The sequence below is a fragment of the Dermacentor albipictus genome, chromosome 1 (genome assembly GCF_038994185.2).
Source record: "Dermacentor albipictus isolate Rhodes 1998 colony chromosome 1, USDA_Dalb.pri_finalv2, whole genome shotgun sequence".
NCBI classification, from domain to species: Eukaryota; Metazoa; Arthropoda; class Arachnida; order Ixodida; family Ixodidae; genus Dermacentor; species Dermacentor albipictus.
The window spans coordinates 263,013,164-263,039,450 of NC_091821.1; the positions used below are offsets into that span (position 1 = coordinate 263,013,164).

Below are 26,287 nucleotides of genomic sequence, written 5' to 3' on the forward strand. Positions count from 1 at the left end.
CTCCAAGTCTCTGCCTCATATGTCAGCACCGGTAAAATACACAGACTGTATACTTTCATTTTCAATGATAACGGCAAGCTCCCAGTCCCGAGCTCACGATGTCTGCAGTATGTGGTCCAACCCATTTTTATTCTTCTGTGAATTCCCTTCTCATGGTCAGGGTTCCCTGTGATTAATTGAGCTAGGGAAACGTACTCCTTCACAGACTCTAGAGGCTGACTTGCGATCTTCAACTCTTGTTCTCTTGCGCGGTTATTTATCATTATCTTTGTGTTCTGTATATTCATCTTCAGCGCCACTATTACACTCTCCCTGTTAAGGTCCTCAATCATTTGTTGTAACTCGTCTGGATTGTTGCTGAATAGAACAATGTCATCGGCAAACCGAAGGTTGCTGACGTATTTGCCCACGATGCTTATTACTGAACCTTCCCAGTTTAATAGCTTGAATACTTCTTCCAAGCACGCAGTGGACAGCATTGGAGAGAGCGCCTCCTTGTCTGACCCCTTTCTTTATATATATATTCCTACTTTCTTTGTGTAGAATTCAGATGGCTGTGGAATCTCTGTAGATATTTTCCAGGGTGTTTACGTAAGCGGACTGTACTCATTGATTACTTAATGCCTCTATGACTGCTGGTATCTGTACTGAATCAAATGCTTTTTCGTAATCTATGAAAGTCATATAGAAAGGCTTATTGTACTCTGCGGATTTCTCGATAACCTGATTAATGACACGGATGTGATCCATTGTAGAGTATCCCTTCCTGAAGCCAGCATGTTCCCTTGGTTGACTAAAGTCCAGTGTTGCCCTTGTTTTCTTGGAGATTATTTTGGTAAATATTTTATATAACACGGCTGAGTAAGCTGATGGGCCTATAAGTGGTTCAGTTCTTTAACGTCTAACTTTTTGTGGATTAGTATAATGTTTGAATTCTTCCAGTTTTCTGAGCCTGTTGCAGTCGATAGACACTTCGTATAGAGAGCCACCAGTTTTTCAAGCGTTATGTCTTCTCCATCTTTGATTAAATTGACTGTTATTCCATCCTCTCCTGGAGCTTTTGCCCGTTTCAAGCCTTGCAAGGCCCTTCTGAGCCACCAGTTTTTCAAGCATTATGTCTTCTCCATCTTTGATTAAATTGACTGTTATTCCATCCTCTCCTGGAGCTTTTGCCCTTTTCAAGCCTTGCAAGGCCTTTCTGACCTCGTCTCTAGTTATAGGAGGAGTTTCTGTATACCGTTCATTATTGTTTCGAATAGAGTACTCCTGAGTTCTCTGGGTACTGTACAGGCCAGTATAGAATTATTCCGCTGCATTTATTATACCTTCGAGATTGCTGATGATATTACCCTTCTTATCCTTCAGTACATACATGTTGGTTTGTCTTATGCCAAGCTTCCTTCTCACTGATTTCAGGCTGCGTCAATTTTTTACGGCTTCTTCAGTCTTTCTCACGTTACAATTTGAGTTGGACACTCTCATTCTTTGTCGTTTCTTCATAAAGTCCTTTGTTACTTGGGAGAGCTTGCCTACTGGTTGCCTTGGTGCCTTGCCTCCCACTCCCACTTCAATTGCTGCTTCTGAAGCCAGCCTCATTACGGTTTCATTCATTACCTCTATGTCATCATCATCATAATCTCTCTGTTCTAAGGCTGCATATTTGTTTGCAAGTACCAGCCTAAATTTGTCTGCTTTTACCCTTACTGCCTCTAAGTTTACCTGTTTTTTCTTGACCAATCTTGCTCTTTCTCTGTTCAAATTAAGGTGAATCCTAGCCCTAACTAACCTATGATCACTGCACTTTACCCTACCTATCACATCTACATCCTGCACTATGCTGGGATCGGCAGAAAATATGAAATCAATTTCATTTCTTGTTTCACCATTACGGCTTTTCCAGGTCCACTTTCTGCTGCTACGTTTCCTGAAGCAGGTGTTCATTATTCTCAGCTTATTCCTTTCTTCGAATTCTACCAGCAGCTCTCCTCTAGCGTTTCTAGAATCGACGCCGTAGTAGCCAACTGCATGTCCACCCGTCTGCTTTTTCTCCACTTTTGCATTGAAGTCACCCATTACTACTGTATACCTAGTTTGCACTTTTCTCATCGCTAATTCAACATCTTCGTAAAACTGATGTAATTCCTCACTGTCTTGACTGGATGTGGGAGCGTATGCTTGTACTACCTTTAATCTATGCCTCTTATTAAGTTTGATTAGGACTATTGCTACCCTCTCGTTAATGCTGTAGAATTAGTCAGTGTTGCCGCTATGTCCTTATGGATTAGGAAGCCTACCCCATGTTGTTTCTTATCAGGGAGACCTAGCAGAGGATATGGCCGTTATTTAGCAATGTGTAAGCCTCACCAGTTCTTCTAATCTCATTAAGGCGGATAATATCCGAAACAACGTCTGACAGTTCCTCAAAGAGTCCTGCTAAGCTAGCCTCACTCGAGAGGGTTCGGGTCTTAAACTTTGCGAGGGTCAGTTTCCATTGGCGGAAGCACAGAAGAGGTGGCGCCACTATCAGATCAGGCGGAAACGGCAAGTGACGAAGAGCGGGACGGAGTCATTAACAGAGTGCAAGCAAACAAGCAGACGCCGCGGCTCGTCGCGGCAGACACTGAAACGACCTGGCAGGCATCTGCCGCTACGTGCCGAATCATCATTTGCTGCGACATGTCATCGCTCAATTCCTCACACACTAAGCCACAGGGCGTTTCCGTCCCACGTACGTGGAGGGCGCACTTGGTTTCGATATTTCCCGGGATTGGGCGTTGAAATTCGAATATGAATAGCTCGCATTAGGTGTGATTTCCCAAATTTAAAGAAGGAGGGGTGCATTAAAATCTTAATGTCTCCACCTATACCATATATACAAAACTGCCTCCCAGGTACGTCCTGCTAAAAAGTTGATTAATAAAGTTGTGTTAACTAATTTTCTCACACCTATACGTTACTCCCGGCAAAGTACGTTCACCTCCACCGCCAAGAAACAGCCTTTGCATAAACGCCAGGTTTGCTACACTCACAGCCGTTTCGTAAAGAAATCTGTACAGTCTAAAAAAAAAGAAATGATAGGCGACCTTAATCTTCGACTTAGGTGTCTCTGGCACTCGCACCTCGCGTTGGTATTCTTTAGATAAAGTTTCGGCGAACGCAACGCACGAACAGAACTCGGAGGCAACTGTTTTCCATTCAGCAGCCGATTGGATATCATGCCGCCTTCTTACGTGTGGCGTCATTAGCGACGTAATTAGTTCGGCTTTCTACTGCCGGGTTTCCAGGAATTTCCCCAAAGTCGTGCACACGTGGCGAGTCTCTAAAGTCTACGAATCTATGCTTTGGTGTGGGGTAATCAGTGATTTCTAATTAATTCCAATTATTGCAGACGTTTCAGTAACTCAACTTGTAACTAAACTTATGCTCTGATATCACATTTATAACGAAACCCATAAATTTTGTACTGTACTATTCTTTTTCTATTTTTTTATTTATTTTGAATTTCGACCCAGTCGTCTCAGTGATTTTCAATTAATCTTAATTATCCCAGACACTTCAGTAACTCAACTTGTAACTAAGCTTTTGCTCTGATATCATCTCTATAATAAAACCCATGAATTTGATACTGTACTATTTTTCTATTTTTTTATTTATTTTAAATTTCCTACCCAGTCGTCTAGGAGGTGAAACGGCTGTGCTGCGCAAGAAACAACAGTGTCACTCGATGCTCGTGCCACCAAAAAAGAAAAAAAGAAAGAGGCCTTGTTTGTCGGAAGCCTCCATGCAAGTGTTGTACAAATGAAACACTGATGTGAGCAGAAATGAATCTTTAAAGCAATTAAGCAGTTCTCTGTTGCCGCGCGGAGCAGTAATTTACACAAAAAAACTACAAAAATTATCATTATAACGTGTTCCGCACAGTCTTAACATACAAAACTTCACGACACGAAACAGAGAGAGCAGACCCCGCGGAGGTCTGCGACAACCGTCAAAAAATTTGGAGGGCGCTTAAGCTTAAGCTTCGCCTTTGAGAGTGGAACGCGATAGCATTCAAAGATCCCTGACTGCTTCTCACGCTTCCCGCCATCTACAGCTTATGTAGCCGCAATGTTTACCAGGAAACACTGGCGGCAAACGCTATGCACGAATGCGAGCTTTCTGGTAGAAACGCGGTCTCTTGCGTGGGCCGCGATGTGGCGGAGGCGGGCGCCATCTGGAGGTGTTGCAAGAAACTAGGCGCGCCGCTTCATGGCCTTTGAGATTTTCGCGCGCCGGTGCGCGCACATCTCGGAGGCCATGGCCACACTCTGAATGGTAGAAACGCTGGAAAAGGAGTTTGGGTTTTGAGTTTCCGCGTAACAAAATTATGTTTTCTCTCATATTGAAATTACATTCCGACGCTATCATGTTTGTGGGTTGTGTCTAAGTCATACTTTATGATTTTTCTGACGTAGTGTACCTTGAGAAATTCAATTAGTTCAGTAATTTACTTGCGTTACTTGGAGGGCCTGCATGGTTTGGTATGCGTTGTTCGAAATTATCTTTGCCGAAACAACGGTCGACGCTAAACGCCGACGCCGAACTTTCTGCAACACGGCGAATTGCGTTAACACAGGCGTGCGCGCAAACGCATACAGACACAAGGACGCCAGAAACAATTGCGGCAATCTAAAATACCATGATTACAACACAAAGAAATGCTGCACAAAAGAAAACATACGACCATGAAAGGGCGCTTAATTTTAATACTTCCACACTACATCACTATCTCTTAGGGGCACGATTAAGGCCTGCAGGGCTGTTCGCTGCACTAGTGCTTTAGAATTCCACGACCCAAGAAGCTTTCCTTGCAAGCCCTCCCTGAATTCCCTGACCGTGGCTGCTGGTTGCTGCTGCCATTTCCGAGTAGCACACACTTAAAAAAATTAATTACGTGCCCTATGGTTGGATCCAACCTCAGTCCACCAGCACAGCAGCCAGATGCTCTAACTAATTAGGACACAATCACACTTCTTTTTTTCTTTATTGCAGGCTACAGTCGCACGTATACTTCTACGTCAACTAGCTCTCTGAGGTGATCGCCGCATGTGTCGCATTGCATGTCACATTGTCATGTATTCCTTATCAGTCTAAGGTAGTGTTTAGGCCAAACTACACGTAGGCTTCCTGGCGCGTAAAAGCTTGCGCCCGCGTGCCTTGCCTTTGTCGCGAGGGTTGCAATGTGGGCTTGATGGGCGCTACCATACTCCCCTTGAAGATGCCTTTGTCGCGTCTCGCGAGTATAGTGGCGGTTTGAACTTATACAAAACGCGCGCCAGGCCGCGTCCACTTGGATCACATTTTCGCCTTGGCAGACATCGTTTCGTATTTTTGCGAGGCAGCCAGAGCACCTCTCTGGAGAAGATAACCAATTTTAGAACTGCGTTTGTTGCCTTACGTACATTAAACGCAAGCGCCTTTGCAGGACGTTTTGGTGTGCGTCCCTTCAGGACTTGGTTTAACATACAGGAACGCAAACGCAAGGAAGCTTTATTGAGCGAGATGTTAAAAAACTAATTTCGCTCAAAGAAAAAAATGCGGCAGCCGTGGAACCTTCCACTTCCAGATCCAGTGACCGAGAATGATGCAACACGTACGCGATGACGAGCTCCGCAAGCGCCAGCACTGAAATCCTGACGTCGTAATTTGCGCAGGGTCCATCCGCAGCTTGTTGCTCTGGTCTCTCAGAGGGTTTCTCTAAGAGGGTCTGTTCCTAAAGGCTTCCTTCGCCCACATGTGATGTCCACTGCTTCTCTTGTCGGCGCCGAGAATAATGCTGATTTAGGCGCCCGTGATTTATAGTTCAGAGCGAAGAGGTAAGTGTGCTTGTTGATCTCTGAAGCAGAAATACGGCCACTATTTGGTGCAGACTCCGCTTATTCGACATCGGAGATGGGCTTCCGCTAACCATGCCGCTCACCTTTTTGTCGCAGAAGCTTCAACATATCTTAGCAACTTGCAAACACACAATACCAGAGATCTGTATCTCCTCATTGAACAAACTGACTGTTACAGATGACAATTTGTCCCTCTGCATGCTGCATTTGTTGAGTGCCGTCTGTCACAAGTACCAGATGACATGTGCCGCTGAGAACCGTTGTACTGAGTGCAGCGCCAATTTTGCGTCATAATGCAGAGAAGTGGCGAACTATGCATGCTCCAGACGGGTCGGTCATGTATGTCTTTCTATATATAGGTCGGTCGGCACACCTACTCCTCTAGCCACCATGATCCTGTTATTGCTATGCGGACACGTCTCGTTAGGCCTACAGGCGCCGGAATCGCAGGGCGATCTCACAAATTGGACGAACTATGCGCTCATAACTAACGTTTCAGGTGAGTTTAGAGAAAGCGAAAGCTCATTTGAATAGTTCCTGGTGATCAACGCGAGTGAAAGCGTAGCTATGACGAGAATTCACGCTGAAGCGGGAGCCATGGGTGCCGCCATTTTGGACGACGCTATTTCTTAGTGTGCGTAACATTAGATATCTGTGCTCGCGCCGCGCTTCGACGCGTACGATCTGTGCTGCATCATCTGCGCATGCGTGAGGCGCGTGGGCGCGAGCTTTCGTGCGCCGGCAGGCGTACGTGTAGGTTGACCTTTCCTCGTTAGTACCCCTTTAAAACTCAAGTCATTCGACAGAGCAACTGCACAATTATTCACCTCTATCTGGGTACTTTGAATTAAAGCAGAACATGCTCAATAGTTTCTGCGCCATTTCCTGACTAGTCGTCATGGGCAATTTTTCGCCTGAAGCACCGCGTTCAGAGCACCATATGGGTTCGAACAGCAGTGCTGCAGCATTTTGAAGCATCATAAAACTTCTCTCTCTCTTCTGATTTCATTCTTCGGTGTTCACCCGCCATGGTTGCTTAGTAGCTATGGTGTTCGGTTGCTAAGCACGAGGTTGCGGTTTCGAATTCAGCCGCGGCGGCCGCATTTCGATGGGGGAAAAATGCGAAAACACCCGGGTACTTAGATTTAGGTGCATGTGAAGGAACCCCAGGAGGTCGAAATTTCTAGGGCGCCCCCTTATGGCGTGCCTCATAATCAGATAGGGGTTTTGGCACATAAAATCCCATAATTTAATTATATTTTTTTTTACTTCGGTGTTCGATGTAGTGCCATGGCTGGCTTCGTCTACATCACCCCAATATCCACTGCGCTGTTTCTCGGTCTCAGATATTTTGCCACTGTCCACACGTCCGTTTATGCAATATTTTCTGGTTAGTTTTGTGGCACATTTCCTACATCGTGAGTGAATGTTTTTCAAAGTTGTGGACATTTCCTCGTACGTTTTCGATGTCAGATAATGAGAATGAGAAAGGTGAGTTTGTTGCCGATGCGGGCAATCGCTGAGATCTCCGCACCAGTTTTTGAGCATATTTTCTGGAAACTTCTACCGAAAAGCTGAGTGCCGCTAATGATAGTCGGCATGCTATCTTATATAGAACATTATCTGCTCCTACATGGACTACCGTTTCTTTGTCTGACTGCAGTCCAAAGTCAAATTAAGATAAACATTTTGCAAGACCATCGTCAGCGGCGTGTGCTGCTCCATCTTGAGCTTGAGCCTTCACTTAACGTTACGCACACTTTGAAAGTTGCTACAAACCCGCTATGCAGTCGTGATTATAACGATGGTGATGATGTGAGCATCTGCTTTGAAAGTGGATGGTGACAAATCTACCAAGCTTCTTTCATCTTTCTAGTGTTTCTATGTTTTTAAATACCTTCATATCCTCAGCTACGCTCGTATATTTACTGCCTTTTTACTGACGCCTCTAAACAAAATTTACACAACGCGGTGCATTGTTAATACACATTGCTATCTCCAAATAACACGTTCAACCTATTCATTGCGTAATTATGCAGATTACACACCGAAATTTAATGTGGCGCAATTATAAAACTATACAATTAAACGAACACGTTGCAATATCAGACACGGACCAGCTTTACGAATGAAATGCAAAGCAGTGCATCGCACCGATGATAAATGTGGCATGAAAAAAATTCCAATTGGTGCAGCGTATTTGCACTAAACTCTGCTTGTCCGACCGGCCCCGTAGACTGTAACAGGATTAATTGCGATATAGATCGTTGTTAGAACTTGGAAAAATGTTTTTACATGCGTGCCAGTAGAGGTAATTTTAAAGGAGGGATGTTTGGCTAGCGAGAGATAGAAAGTTTACCAGTGAACACCCGATAACTAGCAGCGGTCTCTGCAATGGAGCTATAATAAGAAATTAAATATTGTATCGAAGTATCTTATGATATACACGGAAATTATCGTATCGGATACAATTAATCTGCTTTTATCTTTTATCTGTATCTGTAATACTTATCGCCTCAATATACTGTATCTGTATCATGATACATTTGCAAAGTATATTTGCCCAGCTCTTGCTGTAATGTAGGCAGCTACGAAGCAAGTAACCAAGTGCACTGCTGTCTTGATCATTAATTAATTGATATTTCATCTTGCCGCATCTAATATAACAACTAGGTCCGGGGATGCAGTCACACAACTCCGACCTTGGTCTGTGGCATAGTCTTGAGCCCACACGCAGGTTTCTTCGTCATGCCACAGTTCATTACACAGACTTGAATTTTCCATTCCGCTTCCACCACGGCTTGTACGCCGAGGTCCTTCTTGCCCTACGTGCGCACAAGGTCTTCACCCTGCCACGTCGAAGTTTGCCTGATGGCCTGGCGTCTCCCGACAACGACGTCGGCAGGAGACGTGCAAGAAAGACTGCTGGGGCTCGGAGGTGCGGGCTTGACGGGCGTCTACACACGGGCTTGCTGAGGCCGCCACCCACCCAACTCACCCCACGACCTGTGGCGTCTCTACTGGCTATGTGGAGAATAGGTGGCGCTTCAGCGACCAGGCAGCTGCGGGACTTGGCTATTGAAGTAAGGCATGTTGTTCAGCTAGTCAGTTCATAGGTTCAGCAAAATTTTAAACTGCACGAGGAAGACAGGACATGAACAGAAACATAGGCGCGCGCACGAAGCGCTGCGCCCACACACACTGCGATTTGTGTGTGCGTCTGTGTTTCTGTTCATGTCCTGCCTGCCTCGTGCAGTTTAACATTTTGTTGAAACGACTATTCTTGAGCGTCTGACAACGTCACGGTTCTGCATTCACTGTTCGGACTTCTGATCAGGAAACACCTATAAACGTTGAACTTATGCCTTGGATTTTTCGTTAAAAACAATCCTGCCTTCGACATTGGTACTTTCCATTTATCGCTCAGGTGTTGAACCCCAGAGCTTTTCTTTAAGCCCTTGAAGTTTCTTGCACGTTGACTGTTTGTCAGTTGCCATTGAGGTGTCCCAACTTTCCACAATTAAACTATTCAAAAGTGTTCGATATTTGTTATATAAATCAAGTGTGCACATTGTGTGTGATCAGTTGCATCGATCTTCGTTTCTCCGTGGCACCGAGACAGAACCTCGGATGCTAAGTAAGACTCGAATCACTCGTTACAAATGGCGTCCGCGACAGGACAGAGCCAGCTGTAATTTTATCTAAGACATTGGCAAAGCTGCAACTGGCAGCCCAAACAGGAGTTAGCTTAGGACTCACGGGACAGGAACTCAAATAATGGGTTCAAAAGGAAGTGACAGCGATCGAAGAAGAAATGATTATGAAAAAATCGTTTACAAAAGAGCCGAAACAGAGTCAACCAAACAGCCGTCTTCCTGATTCAACTCCCGACGTGGCGCTTCTCCTTATTACCTCCTTTCCTTTTGCTCCCTCTTATGTGCGATATCGTGCTTCTTGCTGACTGGGCATTTGTTTTGCCTTGTCTTTTATTGTGGCACTCGGCGCGCTCGCGCCATACTCGTGCGGCACTTCGTCGTCGCTGTCATCGTCTTCATCGCGCACGAAGCTCGCGTGGCGCTCCAGTCTCGCAGTCGTCCTCTACCACGCACGGGGCGATGACCAGACCACGGTGACTTCGCGCACATCATCGCGCCTACAATGCGTACGAGATATTCCGAGTTTGGGTGCGAATATCTGCTCGTGAGCTAACGCACCACATGGACGCAAGCAAGGAAACAAACGTCGTTCAAGCATTTATAGGTTGCTCGAGTTTTATCTCGTGCCGAGCTACACGTTATGAAAGCAGCGCAGCGACTTCTTGGCAAAGAGGACGTAGCTGGCCACTGAACGGAGACACACCGCTTTGTGCGCGCAGATCATAACTTCAAGGGACATGTTAAACCAAATTCCTCACCGGTGGAGCGTACTTAATTTCATTTTGGCGCCAGCGTCATTATTTTCTTGCTGCGTCGCCATTTCTCGTCGCAGACAAGACATTCTGAACTGCGTTGTAACTAGCACTCATGCCGTCGTATGCCTTTGCAAAAAACCTACTTCGCAAACGGATGCTCTGAGACGTTTCTTCTTCGCTCTCGCCTGACTTCAGCGACGGAGAGTGGGCGTCATAATTGCTTTTGTCTGATTGCTTTCCTGGTCGTGTATACACACAGGGTAGGTGTGAATACTAGCGACCTTAATTAAGACTTTGTCACACTTACCGTGCGTTCAACTTGCGAAATAATTGACCTGCCAAGAGCTATAAACCAAAATTGTTCGTTTAGCAGACTACGCCGTAGTTAAGTTATACTCTATTCTTCGCTATTTCTTCTTTCCTATTTTCTTTCACTTTTTTTGCGTTTTTTTGTTTTTTTCATACGCTCCTTAATGACTGAAGTTTGTTTTCGATGATTGAGAAAACCGGCACTTATGTGGCATACTTACCGACTGCTCATCGTTTAATAAACAACAAAATTGTCCGTCAGACCAGTAGCAGATAATCGATAGAAAACGGCACCACGAAACCTTGCATGACGTTTTTGATGCATACCTTTCAAATGTATCTTGAACTACTTTTGTCTTTAGTCTGGCGAGCCAAAACGACAAACTAATACCGCTCCACCACAGTAAATATCGACCAAGAGGTGCGCTGGATTGAGTCCTTTGCAATCTGTACATCGACTTAAGTTGGCTCCCATAGAGCCGGCTGCGTTCCGTATCGAACATAGATGACAATTACAGGCAAGCTGTGTAAGATCGCTAATTACCGACAGACTAACGATTTGGTACGGATTACATGAATGCGAGGTGCTTTAGCCCTCAATATTATTTCCTGAGAAGTGGATCACTGCTTTGTATGTAAAGGCGCTGTTTCAGACAATGGGCATCGTGAATGAGGTTTGTAAGTACAGCTACAGGCTAACGAATTCATGAAGAAGAGCTTTTCTGAGGACCACTTAGTCCATCATTATAAAGGTTCAATTGCTGCGCAAAGACACAAAGGCGAAATCAGAAATAAAAAAGAAAGAAGAAAGAAAAACTTGAGCGAACGCAAAACCTCCGTTCCGTCGCGCTCGGTCCGGCCTAATGATGCCCCGCGGTGGATCACTGGTGCTGCTGAGCGTTAGGACGCGGGTTCAATTCCAGATCGCGGTAGGCGCTTTCTGTGAGGACGGAATGAAAAAAAGAACAGTAAGAGGTAAGCGCCGACCTCAGGCTAACCCGGAGCCCTCCACTGAGGCGTACTTGTAGAGCCCCGTGTTAGTTGCGATGTAAGCGTTGCAAATGAGTTACGTTTATTTGCTGTGGAGCATTGTGACTGGTAACAATGCGGCCTATACCTTTAGCGCGGGCACGTCAAGAATGCTTTGTGAAAATTGGAAAGGCAGGCACGACGCACGGCTGGCCTAAATGCGGTCTTCGCTTCCATGCAAAATTGAAACTGACAAGACCGGCGCAAGCTTTCGACCACTCGGCCCTGGAAGAAACCGTCACGATGCCTTGATGAAAGAACGATAAATATATGGTTACAATAACAGTGGCATTACGGTGTTAAATGTGTACTGGCTAAGTCGGGCGAGAATAGTGAATTTAAAAAACAAAATCCGATACGAATGAGTCGAGAAAAAAAGCTAGCTTCGAATGTCGGATCTAATGCCGAACCAGACCTATACACGTTGCAGCAAAAGAAGAAGTAATGGATTACGATTATAATTACTTCTTTAAAAATGCAATTGATTACGGTTACCAATTACAGCCCCCCAAAAGTAAGTGAGCAATTTCTAAAAAGTAAATCATTATTTTAACGTTACTTTCCTCCATACCGTTATTACCATCGCACAAATGCAGTAAATGGAACGATCTGGCCAGATTCTTTTAATGCGTCTTCTGCAGCCCCTTCACACATTACTTATGTGCGCAAGAATGGCTTTTCAAATTTTCATTCGGTAATTTTACCTCGATTTCTTGTGAAGACATCTACGGGTGTGGGTGTGTATGTGTTAGCATATTAAAGTGGTGGCATGTAATGCAACCCTAGGAATAATGTTCGTGTGCGACGATCACAAAGGATAGGTGTACAAGAGTTACATAATATCATACAGATAGAAACATGCGTTTAAGCCAAAAAAAAGTATGTGTTTCACAGAAGTCATAAACTGCATTAAGTGAATATTATTTTGTTATAAAGAAATGTGTTATACGAGAAAAGCTCAGAGGTCAGACTGAAATCCAATAGAATTGTGTTAATCTGCAAGCCTTCCATGTTCAGGTGATCGAGGTGTAGCTGCATTACGCGGATTGTGACCAGAAGGTAACCCATGCAAATGTTTTCAAACCTTTGGACTCAGTAGTTCCCGCCAAATTTAAGTATTCAAAGCTGAGTCGCCTGTAAGAGCTTGTTTCGTCGAAAATGTAACTGGCTACGTGTAATTGATGACTGAAAGAAGTAATCGAACTACAATGAGCGTTACCGAGTAAACAAAGTAATCTTTAAAATTACAAAATTCGAAAAATTTGTAATTGAATACAAATCATTAATTAGATCTATTTCCTTGAGTACAAGTCTGTGCCGAACGCTTTTGTGTTTTGAGACAAGAAAGAAAGAAAGGAGCTGGGGTCGACGGCAAGTTGCAGTCCCATGCGATAGCAATTAAAATTTTATACCTGTGACAACTGAGTAAAGTGAAACAAAAAAGTAAAACAAAAGCTTTGTGTCGGTAGCTTGACCAGGGTCAGTTGAGGCTCCTTAGCGCAATGAAGGCTTTGATCGGAGCTAAACATTCCGCGTGTTTACAGACCGAACTCTCGCGGGAAAGCGAGGGAAGTTCTTGCACTGACTGAAAGATAATTCTGTGCCTCGCTCGTTATCCTTCTAGTCGGGGTACCAGTGTCCGACCCACGGAAAGTAAATAACAGTGAACCCGCTCGCTTGGCCGTGGTGTGACAAGCGGCAATTTCATTTTCTCCGGGTCTCCTAAATCGTTAGTGCAGGTGCCGGCTCTCTCTCGCAACACGATACGCTCAGTGCTCGGAGAAAACACGTCGAAGTCGGCAGCCGACAACGATTTTACACGCAGGCGCCGCGATCGCATAATCCGCGAAGGAGACGACGCCGGAAGGGCGTGCGTTGCGCAACAATTGACGGCGAGATTCGTCAACACGTCGCTGCTCATAACGCGTGACGAGAAAACATGCGACAGATCCGGCTAAGGGAGCTAGGAATCGCGACAGAACTAGCTTAAAGAGATGATCGTTGGACTCTATAACGGCTCGAGTGGCGTACTCAATTTAAACGCTTTCAAATTTATGAAAGCAAACTTTTCCAATTACCGAAATAGTCGGAATTTGCTTGCTGTAGGGAACCTACGACGTCGAGCTGAGGAACACTGGTTCTTTCATGTCGCTTTTTTAAATCTCCGCCACCCGTTTCTTGAGCCCCGTGTCATGAAAAGGGAGAATGCGTAGGATGCTCAAATTCCTTCGTTAAATCAAGCTAATGGCCAAATTTCTTTCCCAGCCACGACTAATTAGTGTCGGAAACAAACAGCGCAAGGCACGCCCAGTGAGCTGTAAGTGATGTGAAAGGCAATGCTTAACGTAAAAAAAAATAAAGATTAAAAAAAAAAATAAGGATAAGGCGCCGTGTGCCTCATGAGAGCCTTTCTCAAACAACTGTGAGGAGCGCGAACACCAGTGTTCAAAACGAAGGGCTTTGCAAACAAGAAAAAGCGAAAGTGTCTATACGGTCAAATATTTTTGTTTCTTATCAATAGATGAAGAAAATATTGGCGCGCTGATAAAATACTGGCTACTCCATGTTTCGTTGTCAGAAAGTATTATATACTTCTGCGTACATTGATATTGTGCACAAACACAGAGAGAGAGAGAGGGGGAAGCTTAATTGCCTTAAAGACCTAAGGCTTTTCAATAGAACTATAGTACGATACAGTCAATCAACGGAAAACGACCCTAAATGGTCCTTCCAGGTAATATATTGATAAAAGCACTCATAAAAAATACATATACTTATTTATTCATTAAGACAAGCGATAGTGGGCTCGGTGGAACATGGTTATAACGGCGCGTTTTGAGGACAGGACACAGAAAGAATGCAGAGGACAGTCGCCGAACTTCAACTCTGGACTCATAGTGGGCTCATGCTCCCCCTCCGCGGTAGTGCATCGCAGCCTGCAGTGTACTTGAATATAACTAAACGAGATATAAAATATCAGGGGCAGTGTTTTCTCATTATTTCTTTTTTCTTTCTAGCTCAGATGATACAAAACACTTTTCAAAAGTCCAGGTACGAGACGTTTTGCAAAAATATTGAATGGGAATCGCAGGGCCCCTTGAAGGGCAGGAAAGAGCTAGAAAATTCACTATTTATCTCGAAACATTGAATTTCTTAGTTTTCCATAGATGTACATTGTTTTAACGTTCGACTTCACGCATAAATTTGTCACAGCAAAACGTTAATCAACCATAAAAAACTGAAAACTGCGTATACCTAAGTCAGTCCTCATAAGTTATAGAAAACGCCATTTGAAGCACGTTGTCCATCGCCGCTCAACTGACTCACAGAAGTAGAGCTTTCTACTTCTTCCTATTTCTTTCCTCAGGTATGGTGTTTCACATATCGTCTGTTATATTATGAAATTAAAAAAGCAAAAGAAAATATAAAGCAAAGAAACGTTTTCTTCTTACGTCGTCTAAGTGTCACCGCGTAACGTGCTTTGTTTTTCCGCGCACTCCACCGTGGGTTTATGTTACGTACTGTCTTATGCAGACTTGAACTTGTCTTATTATTACGAAAGATGTATTCCATATTTCTCAAATGCACGCAGATTGCAATTATAAACTTTTGCTTATGGTACCTCTAGCAGATATCCTTGAAAGAAAAAAAATCTATCCCGTACAAATTCAATAACCGAGCGGTTCACAGAAGGTCTGATTTTATCAGCAGTGCTCGAACCAATGCGTCGACAAGAGGATTTTTCTTCATCAGGGCTGACGTAGACAAGTCCCTTTGTCTAAACGTTGGTTCGAGCCTGAGGCATCCCTTGTTTGAAAACTCAGGCGCGTCCTAAATGCTAACATTCAGAATATCTTAACGTTGCGTAAACTATCTTTTAAAAACAAACACTAGCTACGCCTCGCTTCAGTAATTGTTCTCTACGGTAATTAAGGGGCAGAATAAGTTACTCTGAAATGACTATTGCGATAAATCATTAAGCATTATAAACTACTAATGAGAGAAGTATTTTGCTGTCGTACATGACAAAATAAATATAGGAGTTAAATAAAAATGAATAAAAGAACAAGCCATACTCTGTCGTCGCAACCACTTTTGTTATAATACCAACTCTAATGAAATAACATTTTCTTTTTTTTTTCAAGCGCGGCACTACATTAGGGCCCAAGCAAACACTTCGCATATGCAAGGCAAGTCACGAACATCTTACCCAGCGTGGAGCATCCTTCTAATGCTATGTTCGAACGCAATTTGGCGCGCTCCTTTTGAGCGTGCATGTCGTTTGGTTATTGTTCAGTAGTTTCTACGTCAATAGCTTTCAATTTTTTTTAGACAAGCGGTGTTCGCGTAGATGTATGACACGATATTTCGGTCAGAGAACGACCCTAGTCATGCCTGACGAAGGTCATTCGTTTCCCGAAATTGCGCACCACTGGCGACGTCATCAAAATGTTATTCGCGTTTTTGAAGTGACGTTATTATGACAGCACTGTCTTCAGAAAGTGACCACACTCTTAGGGAAAAAAAAATACCAAGGTGGGCGAGGAATACGAAGACTCTTCCGTTTGATCCGATACGCTTAGATTTCAATGCTCTTCCTTCCCATTTTCTAGTGTACTACGCTTGCTTCTGAGAAGGTCCCGAAATAATACCTAACTGAAAGCACTGCGTAATTGTAGCAGAGAGCACGTATAGCATTTCACAGCTGTTTGGCGGCTTTGTTTGTCACTGCTTCCATCAGCTAGTCCGCTTTTTCTTGCCATTTTGCCTCAAAAGCTCTGCGGCGCGTGGCAGTATAAAAATAATAAATACACAAGATCTACGATAGCAGAGCTCCAGAACCAGCACTCGCTATGAAATGTGTCCAGTGCATCTGCACAGAGCTAAAAAGAGCATTCGTTCAGCGCTAACCGAATAAGTTGTGATCCTCGCGTTATTCGACCCGGATTTACAATCCCTTCGTGCACCAGAACTGCTCGTAACAACGAGCTCCAAACAACTGTGATAGCGAACGAAGTGACAGCGAATATGTCGGCCAACGAAAGAGACTTCTTGCGTACGCAAAGTTTCGTAAATAGTGTCTCTCGTGTGTATATTTCTCTGCTAATTTCTGCTCACTTTAGAATGTCTCAACAAACAAGGCGATATTTAGGTCGAGTAAGGTGCTGAGTCACACTCGGTTTCATTTTAGCGTTGGGCTGCTGGTACGTCCGACAGTTGCACCCAACCTGGCCAAGCCAAACAAATCAGTCACGTGCTGACAGCTGGACTAATTTGCACGTTCATGTCTTATCAGGAGCTATAACGTTGACAATGCCCAACACATCACGGATAGCCAGCCCGCACGTGCAGCTGAAATGTCCGAGTATTTTCTTTGGCTCGTTGGTTCCTAGCGAAGAGCGAAAAGAAAGAGAACGTAACGTACAAAACACAATGGATGAACAGCGTCCACAGAACGGGAACGACGGAAAGAAGTCACATTGAGCGAAAGCAAATCACGAGGAATTCGATGCCTCATTCATGTTACGAACCCACAGTCCCAAGCAAACTCGAACTTTCTGACTTTGCAGCGCGACACTTCGCAGGTACAATGAAGAAGTTCACAGAGTCAGAAGACACGTGGCGAATGAACTTCCCTCTTTTTTTTCTTTTTTTTTTGTCCTTGAAGGAGAAAGGAAAAAGAACAGAGCTCGAGATACGGGAAATAAAAAAAAAAACAAATTGGTCAGTCAAGTGGCGGCGAGGTAAGCCGCGGGCTCACCAGTGTTTTCCCGGGGGACCGGAACGGCGCATGGGCGACCGGTGGCGGCGGCTGGCGGAACGGACACGACTGGCGGAGAAGCCGACCGCCGGGGGCCAACGTGGCGGAGCGATCTGGTGAGCGCGTGCGCGCAACGGCGGACGACGCCAGCGACGCTCACCGCAGCCACAGCACAGACGCCGGCGCGGCACTCGAAAGCGGCGCTGCACCGAAGCACCGCGCCGCTGGGAGAGAGGAGGGCGAGGGCAGCGGGCGAGGAACTGGGCCGGGCGCTCGCGACGCCTGAGGGTGAGGCTATCCCGCCTCTCGGGGACGGACCTCACTCGAGCTCGACCGCAAGTGAGGCAAATGTAAAGCCCGTTTCGGTCCAGTGTCTCCATTTAAAACTGATAAATGGTTCGTGATCAAACTCTCGTCGAGCAAAAGGGTTGAACGATAAGAGGATGTCAGGGAAGCGTGAGACAGCAATATATATATATATATATATCTTTTCGAAAAAATCTTTTATGTTTGCAGAATCTGACGAGAGAAGATGGAACAGCAGCTGTCATGGAGGGAAAATACGAAGAGGGCTGCAGCAGTCGAGAGCAGTCGTAAATGTCTGTTTGCCTTGAGCTGTCGGACCAAGCCATCTGTTGCGCATTTCCTCCACTGAGAGAGAGAGAGAGAACCAAGAGAACCAGGAACCAAGCAAAAGTGCCGCGCGACTGGCCGCTCGAGGTGCTTTGCCAGTATTCAAGGGCTTCTTTCACGCTCGGAAAAACACTTTTATCTCCTTTTGTGATCTCCTCTGCTACTCATCACAGATCACCAATTATTCAACGTCATAGCTAGCACTGCATAACTAGGAACCTTTCTCTTCACATTGTTCAACCTGTACTCACGAACGCCATAGCTAACTTTCTATATCTAGGTGCCATTATTATTCATTCTATATATATATATATATATATATATATATATATATATATATATATATATATATATATATATATATATATATATTTCTGCTTCATTAACTCTCGTTCATTGAATTTACCCGTTTTGCTTGTAACCACCCCACCCCTATAATGCCGTAATGACCCTGAGGATATGCTAAATAAATAAGTGAACAAATAAATATATAAATAAATAAATGTACCATGTGTTGAGCAACAGAAAGCTGTATCGGGAGACTTTCATGTTACTGTACAATGTTCTCATTGACACTTTTCTTCTCATTATATTATTTGAAGAGTTCATTAATTATTTAGGCTAATTATCTCATTCGGCGTAATGCAACAAATAATCTCAGTATCTCCAAGCAGTGACAAGCGACATTACCTTGGTTCTGCCCAGCTACGTGGTACTCGCACATTTTTTAAAATCCTGGTGCATAATAGTTGCAACGCCCTCTACAGCTTACGTTGAACTCTAGTATTGCTCCCTCTGCTTTATTTCAAGCAGTTAGAACACACATCCTGACGTGCGCGAGGCGGGCGCGTGTGTTTTTTTCGCACTCTCATAAGCGAGTTCGACGCACAGAGAGGACGGGGTTAAAGGCGATGGGGGAGGGGGGCTTGCTTTTCTCCGGGAAATGACAGAAACCATAGCCTGGAGGTCAAATACAAGTGGAGCAGTAAGTCACCACGCGGAATACCCCCCTCCCTCGGCCTCCTTATTCCCCCCTGATGCACATCCGGCGCTGCCAGGACACGCCTCTCGGTGAGTCATACATTATTTTTGAGCCAGGAAGGAAAGGAGACGGCGCGGAAGGAGCTCAACAGGTGGGCGCTCGGGTGCCGTATTCGAGTGCGCGCAGGCCGGGCAGAAGGGGGGCGCTCCGTGACGGCCGGCTTCTGCTACTGCTCGGTGTTGCGAGAACGCGGTCGCAGCTCGGGGGCGGGGGGCGGGGAAGAGGCGGGTGATCCAGGATTACGGTGTTTGTTCGACTGTGTACGAACTTACCGTCTTCCCCACACAGCCCTCCATGGATCAGCAACATGACACACAAGATCTTGGACACCGCAAGTGCCAAGCACATGAGCGAGCTCTTTATTATTTTTTTTTGGGGGGGGGGGGGTGGGGGGGGGGGAGTGGATGCTAAGTATGCAGAAGAAAACGTAATACGCCATCGCATGCTCTTGTACACTCGATAGGCATCAGCCCATAACTAACGAAGGCCACAATATCGAAGGATGCATGTGCCGGGAAAACGACATTGTTGAAGCAATTTACGCCCATCGGTCTGAAACCTGACGGAAAGAAAAAGTAAATAAAAAATCGGATCAATGCAGGGCTTTATTCTGCAAGGGAAAAGGGCACCGATACAGTCAAGGTTAAGGGAGATGAGTTGAAACAGCCATCTTCCAGAACAAAAATATTTTTTTAACCTTTTCACTGAGCATGTGATTTGTGAGGCCATGGCTAGGCGCCATTCAACCTACTAAAATGTACTAAACGGTACTAAAACGTGCTAAAAGGCTCTAAGGTTATAAAATATACTTACGGAACGGTCGCATGTAGCAAAATGGAGAGGTGGCAGGGAGACCTGCTCGCTACCACACTTATGCCTGTTTGTCCTCATAGTTTCAGGCCGAAGACATTCAGATTGATTGATTGATTGATTGATTGATTGATTGATTGATTGAGTGAGTGAGTGAGTGAGTGAGTGAGTGAGTGAGTGAGTGAGTGAGTGAGTGAGTGAGTGAGTGAGTGAGTGAGTGAGTGAGTGAGTGAGTGAGTGAGTGAGTGAGTGAGTGAGTGAGTGAGTGAGTGAGTGAGTGAGCCAGTTGATGTTTTACAACAACAGAGTAGGGCAACAGACGTTATTTGCCTCGTTTACTCATTCCGTGGCCCGCCGCGGCGGACTCATTTTGATGGGAGCGAAATTTAAAAAAAAACTCTCGTGTACTTAGATTTAGATGCACATTAAAGAACCCCATGGTAGTCAAAGTTAATCCCCACTACGGCGTGCCTCACAATCACATCGCGGGTATATGGCCACGTAAAACCCCGGAATTTATTATCACTCACTGCGTGTTCAAGAATGCAGCTGGCTCCTATGTGCAGCTAGCCTGTGATGGACGCCAATCAATCCGACTACCTACTAATGTCTCACGTTTGTCCAAATCGGCAACAACTATTTTACCCGCAGTCAGATACTGTTAGTCGCAGTCACTCACTGCTGTGATTTTGTGTACACGTGGTCTCGCACCGCCTGAGCAACATGCTTAGTGACTTACCTCCTTGTTTTGTAAGGAAGTAATCTTTGCTGTCTATGTTCCACTTAATAACATTCTGCTATCTAGAAAGAGCCATATCGCCATCAGAAATAAAAGAAAGAAACGAAAAGGAAAGATAAAAGCATTACCAACAACAAACGCATGTGCTACGCTAAGCCGCAGGGTTCCAAGCTGCATGGAGCTCAAGGATTTCGCGCACAGATTAGCGCAAGATTAACCCTCCCACGGTGCGATGCAGTAGCTGACATGGATGATCACATATATAACTGACTTCAGCAGATGTGCAGAAGAGGGCTCCCACCTACTGCGCATGCTCTTGCTATTATATTTATATGCATGCTTTGTGATCCCTAGAACTGCAAATGTTTTTTTTTTTGTAGCTACTTGTACACCAGAACGAAGTAAGTTGCACACTATGGTCAGCCCGCACGTCTTCGCTGGCAACCTAATTAATCCTGTCTGTCTAGCCTAATACGTCACAATAACATAATTCATCCAGTAGTATACTGCATGCTTGAGCGCAGGTCAAACACACGTACACAAAACGAATAATATATGCTGGAGACAGCGCAAAAATAGAGATAATAAACGATTACCTTTTCCTGCAGGAGCTCATCAGCAGCGACAGATGTCAGGAACTGGCTGATCCATAAACTACAAAAGCTAATTAAGTGAAATGCACAAATCAACGTTTAATTGGTAAAACTGTATCCTGGAATTAAAGGAAGCCAGTATATTCAAGACAGTTTCATTTACAGTAATTCGAACATCAATACCAACTTTCATATATCAATATATCAAATACGAAGAACGTTCCGAAAGTAAGTTTAGTCATTTTTTTTCACTCGAAAACATTACTGAAAAAAATACATATAGCATGGCATTACGAACTATTGCACTATTTTTCCACATAGTCACCACCGACATTGAGATATTTGTTGTAGCGTGCAATCAGTTTGAAGAAACCACTCTGAGCAATAAGAAAAATTCTTTGAACACTTTGATATGGTATGCGACGCTCAAAGAACTTACAAAAGCAAGCGCAATGAATCACGTAATTGCATTTCAGTGAATTCCTGGACACTGCAATATTCCTGGTAATACTGCAGCGGACGCAGCTGCGAATCGAGCGCACAATAACGCAGAGACAACCAATCTTGCCCTATTTCGTAGTGAAGTCCGTCTGCTCCTGAGACAGATTTCTTGTCGTCTCAGCAAAACTACCTGGTTTTACCAGCAAACTAAAAACTCGGAGTTATACTCTATAGACCCATGTATAAACTTATCAATGACGGAAACTCTAAGAGACAACAGAAAATTTGCAACTTTGCTACACCGGCTGCGTCTTGGTACTGCATTTACGAAACACTTCTTCTACAGAATAAAACGTGTCTCTAGTCCGCAGTGTTCTTGTGGCCATCCAGACGAAGATGTGCATCATCTTCTTCTCGAGTGCACGAAATACGATACACAAAGAACGGTACTGCAAGCTAATTTATTTATATAAACAGAAGACCATTCACTCTAAAAAAGGTACTTGGCCCATGGCCAACTGCGGGCCTTGTTAGATATGGCGCCGTTTCCTGAGGCTACTTCGAGTTCCCCAGACCACATCGAATCGCAGCACAGCTAATTGAGGAATGCAGAAGCAGGAAAGCACATTCCAGAGGAGCGCACGAGCCAACAAGTTCACGTGCCAACAAGGTCGTACGCCGCCGGGATTAGAAGGGGTCCTCGGACAATAGAGCCCAATCGTCCCCCTTCTCCTTTGAAGAAGGCATTTGCCACCACTGCGGAGCCGAGCCACCGGGAGCAGGTGGGCCCTTGTACAATGGAGCATGAGCGCCACCCCTCCTTCTCCACCTTAGAAGAAGTGGATTGCAATTCTGCGAGGCAAGAGCGCAGGGGGATCAAGTGATCAAGCAAGGGGGCCCAAGCGGCGACTCTCTTCGCCGGGTATGACACCATCGCACGGGCGCCTACCATTGGCTGAAAGTGGCGTCATCTGAGCGGACTCTCCCATTGGTCGAACATGACGCGACGTCCAGTGCTCGAAGGGTTTATAAGAAGCGTTCCAGAGAGACCAGAGCATTCCCCTGATTCCCTGATTCACCTCTCTCGAAGTTCTTGCCGCGGGCCGCAGCGTCCGAGTTGCTGCCGGCCCGTAATGACTGTACGACCGTTCATTGACTCTCACCTCCTTGTAAATAATGTAAAATAAATCCTCCAAGTTTTGGTTTTCATCCCGGAGTCCGTCCTTCAACCCCTACAGCATCCAAAAAAGAGCACTTCTTGCTCTGAAAAAGTTTTTAGAGGACACCAACATTTTGGGAAAATATTGTGTATTGGATGATCCGAATACGCTAAATGAGTTACACAAACGTTGTTCGTGGTTCATAGTTGGTTTATGTGGTGATCGCAACTTTTACGTAATATGTATAATTCTGTCCTGTACTTGGAGTGTATTACATGTGTTGTGTGTTTTGGCTGTTCAAAACATCGGACTGGACTGAACTAATGCACAGAACTTTGCGACTCATGTACTGTTGGACTGTATATTTTTAGAGCGCAGCTCTTTGGCGTCCGTTCCTGGGTTTCGCGTCGTCGTCGGCGTTGTCGTCGGCCTCGTAACCAGCACCGCCCCCCTTTCCTCCCCCCAGCGCTAGCAGCGACCGACTGATACCGCTGGATACCGCTGACGCCGCTAGAGAGTCAAAATAACGTGACTGCATAGAACACCGTCGCCGCCATGCAGAAAGAGGAGGAAAGGGCCCCCCCCCCCCCCCCCCCCCCCCCTGTTCTTGTGTGGCGGATAGGGTGCTCTTCAGTTGCCGACGCGCCGTTTATTTCACGTAGACCCCGGCACGTCGACGAATACGTGACCACCTTCCCACGGCTAGACCTGGTTCTTAGCGCTGCGGAAGCGAGGGTATCATATTGTTTGTGTCGGCATCGGCGGCGTTGTCCCTGAAACCAACTCCGCAGCTGGGGTTGACTCACTATCGGCGTCAGCGGCATCAGTCAGTCGCTGCTATCTCTTCCCTCCTCCCTTTATCGTGTTGTCCGCTTGCTGCGCGCGCTTCTGCCCCCATCGTTTGCCGCTGGGTGTACACGCCGCCCCCCTCCCCCCTCTTCCTGCGAGTCTCCGGTTGTCAAAGCGCCGGCTCGAACTTAATTCCTTTCTTCGCTCCTCCTCCAATGCAACCCCTGTGCGGTGGCAATCAGAGAGCCAGATCGGTGGCGGCGGATCTGTATATGTGCACCGCCCGAGCCGAAATTGCCGCTGCCGTTCGTTGGCGAACTGTGCGCCGCAAAGTTGCCCAACGGCTTGCTGGTAGTAGCTGCCTACTTCGCCCCTACCGCACTCACGAAAGACGTCGTGCACTTCCTGCAACTCGCATTAACCGTCCATCGATCCACACCGATGTTAGTAGTGGGGGACTTTAATGTTGACATAAAGACAAACAGCAATTTCCTAACACTTATGCGGGAGAACATCCCGTTCCTCTCGCTCGTAACGCGTCCCACGGCTGTGACAACCTCGCGAGGCACTTGTATAGATCTCGTCTTTGAGAATCAAGCATTGGTGTACCAAGTCGAACATATATCAGTCTATTTCTCCGACCACAAAGCTTCCTTCATGACTGTCAAGAACTGTTAGTGGAGTCTTTGTTAAAGGAATACGTGTGAAAAATAAAAAAAAATTCTGTGATAGCGCATACATGTGTTGCTCGATTTCTTTGCCTCAATCTATCGAAAAAGTGAAACAGCTTATTTGCTGCGCTCAAATTTCGCATTAGGAAGTCACGTAATCGTCGGTAATTTTTTTTATTGATCCGATGTTCTACTGAGTGTTATATTTAGTGTCGCTATTCTCCCTTTTTACGCAAATTTGTTTCGTCTGCTAAGTGGCAAGGAGTAGCCGGCGCCACCACATAAAGGCGCCAACCTGTCCTAACATTCACTTCAATAAAAAAAAAAACCCTCTGGTAAAACTCGGTGCGCTGCGATGCAAGGAATGGTCGCACAGCCTGCTCCACCTCAGCACTTCTTTCCTTTTTTTTTTCTTTGGGGGGGGGGGGGGGGAGTGACGTCTCCAGTGTGCGGCGGCTTCAAATGCAGGGAAAAGGTGCTTCTTCATACCGAACAACAGCACGCACTTAAGCCATTGGCGACCACGTTGTCAGCACACGTCTCTCTGCCATCGCGATTTGTACTCAAATGACCCTAACTGCTGCTACTCTTTATCGGCGCTCTGCGCATGCGTCATTCCTCCTCCGCTGACGCTCGATCCTTCCGTCATTTAACCAGCAACGGGCGTAGATTCTTATGGCGATTGTTTGTTGCACTTGGTGTACCATCTTCTCTTTCAGAAAAATTACGAAACTTACTTTCGGAACGTCCCTCGTATATCGGCGTTATATCATTGCCGGCTAATAAAGTAACATGCACTGTCCCCAAATCACTGCTAAGAGCTTTTGGTAATAATACGCGATCCGCAAGTGTAGTTAGCGGAAAATAATTACGCGTACACCTCGGAACTCGGACCAGCAAGGAAACGTGGAAATACGCACATTCAATATCGAATGTGCTCGGCGGCGATAAAGGTTAACCTTGCAGAGTGGCTACCGTCTGTTGATACAGGCGGACCTGGTCGGCAATCGCTCCGCCTGAGCGTCTCCTTCTGGGCCAAATACGTCCCCATGTGTCCATCAGACCTGTCTCTCGTAGAAATGCGAGAAGAATGCGTGTCGCTTCCTTGCGTATATAGCGTCCTCGGTCCTTTCGGGAAAACGAACTGTTCGACACGTTGGTGAGAGAATTTACTTTTTCCCATGTTGTCCAGAAGTCCAAGTCAGGAGCGCTTTCAGGGCCAGAATAAATGTTCTATGTCGCCCACTTCATTGCACACGGTGCAATTAGGATGGAGAAGCAGTACCGCTGACTTTGAACATCCATGCAGGAGTGGAGGCCGATCCTGAACTCACTCGGTATAGGAGGGTGGGTTCCATGCGGCTAAGTCCGTTTACAACACAAGGCTGATGCGATGGCTTCCAAAGTTAACGAAAGTGGCAACGAATTGTGTCCTTAGGAAGTTGATGATTTACCGGAGCTCTCACTGACGGCTGCCTTGAAAGCGCTTTATTGGCTTGCACGCAAATTATGCCAACTACTTCCATGTATGCACGGACGGATCGGTCAGCGTGGATTCTGACAGCAGTACGGCTGCACATTGGATACCGTCTCTCGGTATTGCGTGGTATGGCCGTTTGAACTGCCTAGTCTCCTCGACTAGAGCAGAGAGCGTCGCTATTGCTGCAGCTCTTCGTAAGCTGAAGAACGGACCCGCACCGAAAACCGCGATATTGGACTCGGACTCGAAGTCTGCAATTCAGCAACTATATCATAGCGCGCCTCCAAACAACTTTTGTCGTCATTCACGGCTATCACTTAAAGAAATCACCAAAAAATTGTACCAAAATAAACTTTCAATGCATACCATCGCGCGTTGGCATCAGTGGCAACGACAGAGCAGATGCGGGTCGAGGAAGCATCATATTTCTGTCCACTTCTGGAATGGGTTCAACTTTCTCACAATAGAATGAGTACTCACACAAAAACTCTTATTTCTTTGTCTTTATTTTCTTCTGTTCTCTTTAATTAACAGCACTCGATC

General features: G+C 45.6%; 1 protein-coding gene across 2 annotated transcripts in view; it reads right to left on the bottom strand.

Annotated features, from left to right (window-relative positions):
* The window catches only part of LOC135902874 (serine/threonine-protein kinase 17A-like), a 220,337-nt gene extending 202,799 nt beyond the window's left edge, over positions 1–17,538 (bottom strand). For both annotated transcript variants that reach the window (XM_065433151.1, XM_065433149.1), the window contains exon 1: positions 17,387–17,538. The gene's annotated coding sequence lies outside the window, so the exon portion shown is untranslated. The remainder of the gene's footprint in view (positions 1–17,386) is intronic.
* Positions 17,539–26,287: the final 8,749 nt, after the last annotated feature.